We start from the raw sequence: 10,696 nt of genomic DNA, 5'->3' as shown, positions 1-10,696 counted from the left end.
TATTATTTAACCCAACACATCCAAAATATGATCACTTGCACATATAGCCACTATTTTCTGATGGGGATATTTTACGTCCCTTTTTCATACTGAGTCTTTGAAATCCTGTGCATGTTTGACACATTCACCACACCTCAATCTGGACAAGGCACATGGAGTGCCCCAGAGCCCCACGTGGCTGCCGCGTTGAACAGCGCAGGTCCGGAGCCCGCAGCGTGGCCTGCGTACGAGAGCACCCGCGTAATGTGGGAGCTCATTGGAAACACAGTGTCCAAGACTCCAGCCCGCACCTACTGAGCGGAACCTAAGCAGATCCTACAGGTGAAAGGCTGAGCAGGGTTTCTCGCCCTCAGTGCTACTGATGTTTAGGGGTGAATAATTCTTTGTCGGGAGGGACCATCCCGCCCATTAGAGGAGATGGACCAGCATCCTTGGTCTCTACCCACTAGATGCCAGCAGCACCTTCCAGTGGGGTCACCAAAAGTCTCCGATATGCTAAGTATCCCCTGGGAGAGGGAAGAAATGTCCCCTCTGGTTGAGAACCACTGCTGTAAAACAGACACAAGTGGGCCCGGGAGTATTCTTCTCTTCTCTTTGCTCCAGCATTTGGGCCGCATGTCCTGAGGCCAGAGATAAGTGTCCATGTCACCCAGCCACCGTCTCCGAAGCCACAGGAGGCCCCGGTGTAGGATGAGGGAGGATGGGAGGCAGAGGGCGGGGACTCACCTGGAGGCGCCCCTCACCTGTCACCACCAGCTCCAGTGTGTCACTGGGCTGTGACCAGTTCAACTTCCTCTCGTATGGACAGGTGTTAGACCCCGCAGAGCTGCTCGTGACTGACAGGAAGGAGAACCTGGCCTCTTCCCAGGGCCTCTGTGGGTTCTCTTCATACCACACCTGAGAGCTTCCTGCTTGTCCCACGCGGTACTGAGCCCCCCCCCCCCCAGGAAGGCCTCTGCAGAGGATGGTCACGGAAGTCCTCTGGGGAACCACACAACCTGGCAGTGCCTGGATGGAGGGCTTGGGGTACATTCCTGGAAAAGAAAGAAAGTCTGGAATCTAAAGCACATCCAGATGTCAGGAAATCCCCTATACCAAGAATCATAAAGTTCAGGGAAGGCAGTCACACAGATAGGCAGTGTGGAAAAGTGGTTTGGGGTCTGGCAGGCAGACTCTAGGGGGGCTCTAGACTTCACACCCTGTGTGACCCCCTCCTTCTGAGGGTGGGCAGGATGGAAGACTTCCTTCTAACCAGTAGACCACACAAAGGTGATGGGACTGTGCAGTACACGTACACGATTACGCTACATGAGATCAAGCCATTTTGCTAGGAGACTCTCCCTTGTTGGCGTGGAAGAATGAAGTTGCCATGTCGTGAGCTTCCTATGGGGACAGCCACACAGCCAGGAGCTGAGCACAGCCTCTGGCTGAACATCTCTCAGGAGACTGAGCCCCCCAGTCCCGCAGCCTGCAAGGGAACGAATGCTGCCAGCAACCATGCAAGCTTGGAAGAGGTTCCTTCCCCAGTCGAGCCTCAGGTGAGACCACAGCCCCAACCATAACCTTGACTGCAGTTTGTACAACCCTGACGTAGATGACTGTTATGAACTGAATGTTTGTGTCCCCCCTCCCTTGAAATTCATATATTGACGTTCTACCCCCCAATGTGTTGGTATTTGGAGGTGGAGCTTTGGGGAGGTGATTTGGTTTAATTGAGGCCATGAGGGTCCCCATGATGGGCTTAGTGTCCTTCTAAGGAGAAGAGACATCAGTGTTCTCTCTCTCTCTCTCTCTCTCTCTCTCTCTCGGACGCAGTGAGAAGGCGGCCGTCTGCAAGCCAGGAAGAGAGCCCTCACCAGGAACCAAATCTGCCAGCACCTTGATCTCGGACTTCCCAGACTCCAGACCCATGAGAAGTAACTGCCTGTTGTTTAAGCCACCCGGTGTGTAGTGTTTTTGTTTAGCAGCTGAGCCAACTGCGATAAGGACCCAGCTAAGCCACAGCCTCCCTCCTGAGCCACATAAACTGGCCACAATAAACGGGTGTTGTTTGAAGCTGCTGAGTTTGTGGTAAGATGTTACACGGCAATCAGGAAGTGGTACGTGAACCAAACGTGGCTCGTGAACAAGTGGCATCAGCCTCACTGGGAGCTTGTTAGACGTGGAGAAAGAAATCAACCCCCCTGCCCGCCATTCCTATAAGTCACAATCTACATTTTCACAGGACCCTCAGGGGCCTCTAAGCACATTAAAGAAGGAGAGAGGCCAGTTTCCCGCGTGGGTGCTGGAGCCAGACCTCCTGGGTGTCAATCAGCCCTGGGCAAATGACTTCTCTTCACGATCCCCCATTTCTTCCTCTGCAAATTGGAGGGAAGAATAGAAGCTGCCGGTGTCAGCAGAGTGGCCACGGCTAGTCCTCAGCCCTTGTGGACTTGCCCTCTCCACTCGGACTCCTGGAACACGCACTGTCCTGGGTGACCACAGGGTTCTCAGTCTCGCCACCACTGATTTTGGGTGGATCCTTCGGCGGCGGCGGGGAGCGGGGCGTCCTGTGCGCTCGAGGGTGCCGAGCAGCGGCCCTGCTCTTTGCCCACCGGATGCCAGGAACACCCGGTCTTCAGCTGTGACAACCAAACATGTCTCCCCAAGTGGCCGAATGTCCCCTGGGGGCTGACTAGCCAGCCCCTGGTTGAAAACAGGTTTGCCTGCGTCTTCTCAGTCTTGTCTGCAGGTTTATGACCAGCCCCTCTGAAATTCAGGGAGCTCAGGTCCCTTCCTATAGATGAGCACACAGTTTTACACACGTGCCATCCGCCACGGATGATTCCAAAGTCCCATCTCACAATTCTGTCCTGAACTCCAGATTCAGAACACCGACCGCCTGCCCAAGAGTTCCGTTTAGACGTCCAAAAGCCATTTCAAATGGAACAGGACCAGAGCCAAGCTCCTGGTGGTCCCTTCGGATGCCTTCTCCTCGGTCACCTCACACCTTTGAGGATGGCGAATATCAAATAGATCAAGGATATGTAATCCTAGCACTCTGGGAGGCCGAGGCGGGAGGATCACTCAAGATCAGGAGTTCAAAACCAGCCTGAGCAAGAGAGAGACCGTCTCTACTGAAAATAGAAAGAAATTATCTGGACAACTAAAAATATATATAGAAAAAATTAGCCAGGCATGGTGGCGCATGCCCATAGTCCCAGCTACTCGGGAGGCTGAGACAGGAGGATGGCTTGAGCCCAGGAGTTTGAGGTGCTGTGAGTTAGGCTGACACCACATCACTCTAGCCTGGCCAACAGAGTGAGACTCTGTCTCAAAAATAATAATGCCGGTGACAATAATTATTTTAAGAAAATTTAAATATAACAGCCAGCAAGGAACTGGGGCCCTCAGTGCAGGCGCCTGTGAGGAAATGGCTGTTGCCAGCGACCACGTGAGCCCACAGGGCTTCCTGTCCCGCGGTGGGTGCTGGCCGCTCCCCAAGAGAGCGGAAGCCCCCCTGTCACTGTGCGTGGGTGGACCGGCCCCCACCGTGGTGGCGACACAGGGGAAGCTCAGTAAACTCTCGCAGAGCCGATGAACGGGCTCCCCGCAGGCAGGGGTGAGGGCGAGGTGTCCTGTGCCCACCCCCAGCAAGCCCCCAAGAATCGCTACCAGAAACTGGTTTTCGTTGTTTGACCCCCAAACCATCAACATTGGTGAAGACGGCTGATCTCAGGGTCTCCCTTCCACTGCCTGGCGAAGGGCTGGCTGGGGTCGGGGCTTCCCAGGGGACCAGCCACCCCAAGACTCAATGTCCCACAGGACAGCAGCTTCCCGTCCCCCAGCAGGACAGGACGGCCACCAATGTCTCCAGGTACCAGCAGGTGGTTTCTGAAGAGCCGCCTACAGGCTCTGTCCCGCCCACAAGCCCGCAGTGGCCTCCCAGGTGGCCCCCACCGGGGAAGAGCCCCGGTCCCTGCTGGAGTCACACTCCTCGGCGTCTCTAACGCTCTTCTCCACAGACCCTGGGGAACCCGGGGCCCGCTCCACCCGCTCCACAAGGCACCAGGTGTCACTCGCTGTCGTTTGCCGAAGCCGTTGCCCCACGTGTTCTCAGCTTTTCCAGGGATGAGCGACTCCCACCAGAAGAAGGAGGTTAGCATCCTGAGTGCAGCTCGGCACCACAAACAAACTGAGACCATTTCCTCAGCACGTTGAGGTGACTCGTTGGATGGAGATCTTTTGCTAAGAAACAAGGCATGATCTGTGGACCGACATCTGGGATGAATTTCCTTTTGAGGCTGCCTACCATGTCCTGGGGTGGTCGCCAAAGCTACAGGGACCCTTTTGCCCACAGGTGGCACCCTCCTCCAGGACTGAACAGCTCCGGCAGAGGAAGGTACAATTGCACAGCCACTGTGGGAAACAGTCTGCCAGGTCCTTAAAAAGCTAAGGTAGGCCGGGCGCGGTGGCTCATGCCTGTCATACTAGCACTCTGGGAGGCTGAGGCGGGCGGATTGCTCAAGGTCAGAAGTTCAAAACCAGCCTGAGCAAGAGTGAGACCCCGTCTCTACTATAAATAGAAAGACATTAATTGGCCAACTAAAAATATAGAGAAAAAATTAGCCGGGCATGGTGGCACATGCCTGTAGTCCCAGCTACTCGGGAGGCTGAGGCAGGAGGATCGCTTGAGCCCAGGAGTTTGAGGTTGCTGTGAGCTAGGCTGACGCCATGGCACTCTAGCCCGGGCAACAGAGTGAGACTCTGTCTCAAAAAAAGCTAAATATAGAGTTACCACATGACCCAGCAATCCCACTCCTAGGGTCGTACTGAAAGGAACTAAAACCAGGCATTGAAATAGGTGCTGGCACATGAATGTTCCCAATAGCAGCCAAGCGGTGGAAACAACCCAAACGTCCATCTACATAGGAATGGATAAATAAAACACGGCTTATCCACACAATGAGACGGTACTCAGCCATGGGAATTGTCTGGGCTGCCAGGTTCACAGAAGCATTATTCACAATAGCCAACATCCGGGTCAGCCCAAGCACTCGCCTATGGATGAATAAATAAAGCAAAAGTGGTATGTGTGTGCGTATCTGTACATGTGTACATGTGTGTACATATCACACACACAATGGAATAGTATTTGGCCGAAGAACCTGGAGGACATCATGCTAAGTAACACAAGGCAGGCACAGAAGGGCAGGTGCCGCGTGCTCTCTCACGCACACTTACGTGTGGAAGCTAAGAGACTGAAACTCGGAGAAGCCGACGGTAGAACGTGATTCCCAGGGTGTGGGGAAAACTGGGAGACGTTGCTCAAAGGGTACACAATTTCTCTTAGACAGGAGGAATACATCTTTGAGATCTATTGCACAGCATGGTGACATAGTTAATAATAATGTCACGTATATTTCAAAATTGCTAAGAGAGCAGATTTTAAATGTTCTGACCACACACAAAAAAAAATAAATATGTGAGGTCATGGATATGATAATGCGCTTGATTTAATCATTTCACAGTGTAAACACATATCAAAACATCACATTGTACCCCATAAATATATACAATTATTTGTCAATTAAAAATAAAATAAAATGAAGTACTGACACATGCTACAACATGCATAAACCTCAAAAACATGCTAGTGAAAGAGGCCAGACACAAAAGGCCACATAGCGCAGGATTCTGTTCACACGAAACGTCCAGAATAGGTAAATCTGCAGAAAGAAAAAGTAAATTGGTGGTTGCCAGAGACTGAGGGAGGGAGGACCTGGGAGTGACTGGCTAATGGGTACGGGCTTTCCTTTTGGAGTGAGAGAAAGGTTTGCAACTACATGTGAATGTACTGAACTGTACATCTTAAAATGGTTAATTTCGTGTTATATAAGGGGAAAAAATCATCAGACTCCTAGCTGCCACCCCTATTGCAATTGCATGTCTTGGGGCTCCAATGTCGGCACTGACTTGACTGAGATCACAGGACGGAACTGATTCTCATCTTCATCAGTCCCTAGAGCAAGAGCCCCGCGGCTGCACAGGGCGGCTCCTCGGAAAGCCCCTTCCCCAGAGAGGGTTGGGGACAGCTGGGGACGGCAGCCAAGGTGGGCTGTACAGGAACCTGGTAGGGGGCGGGGCTGGGAATTTGGATGCCCCACCCCCGGCCTGGAGGTGACATTTGGCAGCCAATGTCTGGAGACATTGTTGGTTGTCACAAGCAAAGGAGGGGCGTCCTGGCACCCGTGGGCACGGCCCCAGCCCCTGCTGGGCGCAGGAGCAGGACGCCCGCGCCAGAGAGTCGCCAAGAGGAGTTGAGGGAAGGATTCGCCAGTTCGTGCCCAGCTCCCTTGGCCCAAAGGCAGTCCTGGGAAAGAGAGACAGCGACTCAGGTGGCAAACGACTGCTTCTCAGCGAGGGTGATTTTGTCCCCTGTCCCCGCCAGGGACACTCAGAAATACCTGGACACAATTTGAGTGGTCAAATTTTGTTTTCGGGGTTTTTTTGTTTGTGTTTCATTTATAATTTCTGGCAATGAAGTTGTTTTACTTCTTTAAAAATCTAGACCGTGAACACACTGCACTGCCTCAGTTGTAGAACCCAAATCAAATAAAAAGCCCATTGAAAACCACAAAAGCCAGGTGCCGTGGCTCATGCCTGTCATCCTAGCACTCTGGGAGGCCGAGGCGGGATGATCACTTGAGGTCAGTAGTTGGAGACCAGCCTGAGCAAGAGTGAGACCCCGTCTCTACTAAAAATAGAAAGAAATTAATTGGCCAACTAAAAAATATATATATAGAAAAAATTAGCCGGGCATGGTGGCATGTGCCTGTAGTCCCAGCTACTCGGGAGGCTGAGGCAGGAGGATCGCTCGAGCCCAGGAGTTGGAGGTTGCTGAGAGCTAGGGTGATGCCATGGCACTCTAGCCCGGGCAACAGAGCCAGACTCTGTCTCAAAAAAAAAATAAAAATAATAAAAACGGTGTAAATGGTTACTTTCCTAAAGATACACAGAAAGAGTCCCATGTAGCAGGGAAGGAAGTCGGTCACCCTGAGGCCAAGAACTGGGGGGCACCTGGCACCCCGACCCTGCAAGGAAGCTCACAAATGTGATCTTTAGGGAGAATATTACTACCTTTTCCCCAAAAGTGCAACTTAGAGCAAGAAAACTGTATTCTCATGTGCTTCTTCCCACGTGGCTCCAAGTCAGCGAGGCTATGGGAGAAGCTGCCGGACTCAGGGTGTTTTTATTTTCCTTTGAGAGGAAGAATTATGCCCAGCCCGAGGACGGGACTTGTGGTTTGGGGAAACACTCAGATGAGACGCACCTGCTAACCGACTGAGCAGCCCCAGCTGGACCGTCTCTGGCGTGGCGCTTATTCCGCTCCCCGGCAGGCACCCTGGGAGAATGGCTGCCTCTGAGTCACACGAGCGGTCTCACTGTGACACTGTGTCCTGTGGAGCTGGAATCAAGGTGACACTCTGCTACAATGGCAGGAAGACCTGCTGGCTCCTAGAATGTCTCCTGCGACCTCCCTCGACGTGAACGAGGGTAGAGCCCTTTGACACGGCATAGCTGCATGTCCAGAAACTTCCAAGAGATGCAGGAAGGTGACGCAGTGGACCTTGGTGGGCAGCCCTCCCCCCCTCGGCTCCCCACACCCCGTCCCCCGCTCAGGCTGCTATCTAAGGATCCTTTCTCAACACACATCTTGGAAAAGCCATCGCTGACCACAGGTTCCTGCTTGGGGTTTGCTGACTGCGGGGGAGGAAGCAGCAAAGCCAGCTTCCTACTAAAAACCAGTTCGAAACCAGCCTGAGCAAGAGCGAGACCCTGTCTCGACTATAAATAGAAAGAAATTAATTGGCCAAATAAAATATATATAGAAAAAGCCGGGCATGGTGGCGCATGCCTGTAGTCCCAGCTACTTGGGAGGCTGAGGCAGGAGGATCGCTTGAGCCCAGGAGTTTGAGGTTGCTGTGAGCTAGGCTGACGCCACGGCACTCTAGTCTGGGCAACAGAGTGAGACTCTGTCTTAAAACAAACAAACAGGCTGGTCCGATGGTAGTGGGTTATCAGAACTTATTCACATTAGTGTCACTAAAGTTGGTATTCAACCCCCCACTGCTAAATTTGACTGGCTTTTTCAAAAAAAAAAAAAAAAAACAAAAAAAAAAAAGTTCCTTTGCCCATTTCTGAAACACAAACCCTAGGAAAGCAACAGAAACCATTCTCTGTTCCAGGCAACTGGGTGTTCCAGGCATCGAGCTAGACTCCCCCCACCCCCACAACCCCTGGCTACCCAAGACAGGGGATGTTCAAAAACATTTTACAGCTGGTGGGGGGAGAGGGAGGACAGAGGATGCGGACAGAGCCCTGGGCAGGGGTCTGGTCTGGACCCTGAGCCTGTGACAAGTATTAACCCTTTGGTGGCTGGGTCCCGAGGGGCAGCAAGTGGGTGGTTCTTAGCAGTACCTGTTTACTCGCCATGGAATTACGAAAATATGCACCCCAGGAAGCAGCAGCCCTGATACCAAGGCAGGCAGCGCTGTGTGGGGCGTAGGCATCCCGAGTGTGGAGTTTCTCAAAGTATGTTCCTCAGACAGACTGCTTGCACCCCCCAACCCCCACAGCAGGTCAGGAGTTTAGACCCCGGGCCCCTCCCCTGACCTAGAATTTTAGAGGTGAGACCCAGAATCTACACATTTAAAAGCAGCATCCAGGCCGGGTGTGGTGGCTCACGCCTGTAATCCTAGCACTCTGGGAGGCCGAGGCGGGAGGATCACTCAAGGTCAGGAGTTCGAAACCAGCCTGAGCAAGAGCAAGACCCCGTCTCTACTATAAATAGAAAGAAATTAACTGGCCAACTAATATATATAGAAAAAATCAGCCGGGCATGGTGGCGCATGCCTGTAGTCCCAGCTACTCGGGAGGCTGAGGCAGGAGGATCACTTGAGCCTAGGAGTTTGAGGTTGCTGTGAGCTAGGCTGATGCCACGGCACTCACTCTAACCTGGGCAGCAAAGCGAGACTCTGTCTCAAAAAATAAATAAATAATAAAAAAATAAAAGCAGAGTCCACACAGAGTGGTATGATGGTCACTGGAGACTGAAAACAGGGGGTCGCAGAAGGTGTGAGGGATGAAAACTTACCTGTGGGGTACAACACACACCACCTGGTGATGCCCACACTTCACCCCTGCACACGATAAACATGTAACGCAATTCAACTTGGACCCCAGCGTCCAGCGGATATACCTTGAGGACATTGTGCCACATGAAATAAGCCAGACACGAAGAGACAAATGATTCCAGTTAGAGGAGGAATCTAACATGGTCAAATCTGCAAGACTCTGAGAGTGGAACGGCGTCACCAGGGGCTGGGGACGGGTGTGGACGTCTCAGCTCTGCAAGATGAAGAGTTCTGGAGGTGGGCAGTGGACACAGCTGCGCAATAAGGTAAATGTATTAAAGCCACTGAACCGCGCACTTAAAAATGGCTAAGATGGGCTGGGCACGGTGGCCACGTCTGTAATCCTAGCACTCTGGGAGGCCAAGGCGGGCGGATTGCTCGAGGTCCGGGGTTCAAACCCAGCCTGAGCAAGAGCGAGACCCCGTCTCTGCTATAAATAGAAAGAAATTAATTGGCCAACTAATATATATAGAAAAAATTAGCCGGGCATGGTGGCGCATGCCTGTAGTCCCAGCTACTTGGGAGGCTGAGGCAGGAGGATCGCTTGAGCCCAGGAGATTGAGGTTGCTGTGAGCTAGGCTGATGCCACGACATTCACTCTAGCCTGGGGAACAGAATGAGACTCTGTCTCAAAAAAAAAAAAAAAGAAAAGAAAAAAAAATGGCTAAGATGGTAAATTTTATGTTACATTATTTTTCACCACAACGAAAAAGGAAAGAGAGAGCCCAAGTGAACCCCATGTGTGTTTGGACAACCAGGGGTTTTGAGGTTATCCTTGGCCAACCCATCTGGCAGAACTGGTCCTCACACTTGTATTTCCACGATGCCACAGTAGGAAATGCATACACACACACACGCACACGCACATGCACACGCACACATGCACACGCGCACACGCACACGCACGCACCCCTGGGGTGGGCAGGCTCTTGGGACAGCCCCCGTGACTCCCACCTCCTGGTAGTCACGCCCTGGAACCATCTGCTCCTCTTAGGCTAAACCTGTCACTTGCTCCGAACCAACAGAACACAGCAAGCTCGAGCATGCGGTGACTGGCATGACTCAGTTTCTCCCAGTTGTTGGACCGAGGGTCTGGGTTCCTCTCTGGCTTTTGCACAGGGCAGCCGGCCCACGGCATCACAGAAGCCTGGTGTTGCAGCCTCATCACAGAAGTGAGGCACCATGGCCTCTGCCCTCTGCCATGCCTTGCCAGGTCCTGCCACACTCAAAGGGAGGGGACAGCAGGGGACACGGACACCAGGAGGTGGGCATCGCTGGGGGCCAAGTGGGAAGCTGCCTCCCAGAGCCGGGTCACCTCACGCTCGCCCTCCGCTGTGCTAACAGAAAACTAACTGCATTTACACACTCCAGGCAGCGACCGTCCATCCCCTCGTCAGCACTGCTGACATCCGGGGCCCCGTCTCTCCGGGGGGGGGGCGGCTGTTCTGGGTATCGCAGGGTACTGGGTAGCATCCCTGGCTGCCACAATTATCTCAAAAGAAAATGTTAAAATACTTTTT

The sequence above is a fragment of the Microcebus murinus genome, chromosome 32, assembly GCF_040939455.1.
Source record: "Microcebus murinus isolate Inina chromosome 32, M.murinus_Inina_mat1.0, whole genome shotgun sequence".
Taxonomy (NCBI): Eukaryota; Metazoa; Chordata; class Mammalia; order Primates; family Cheirogaleidae; genus Microcebus; species Microcebus murinus.
The sequence above is the reverse complement of the archived record's forward strand: the minus strand, read 5'-3'. Positions refer to the sequence as shown.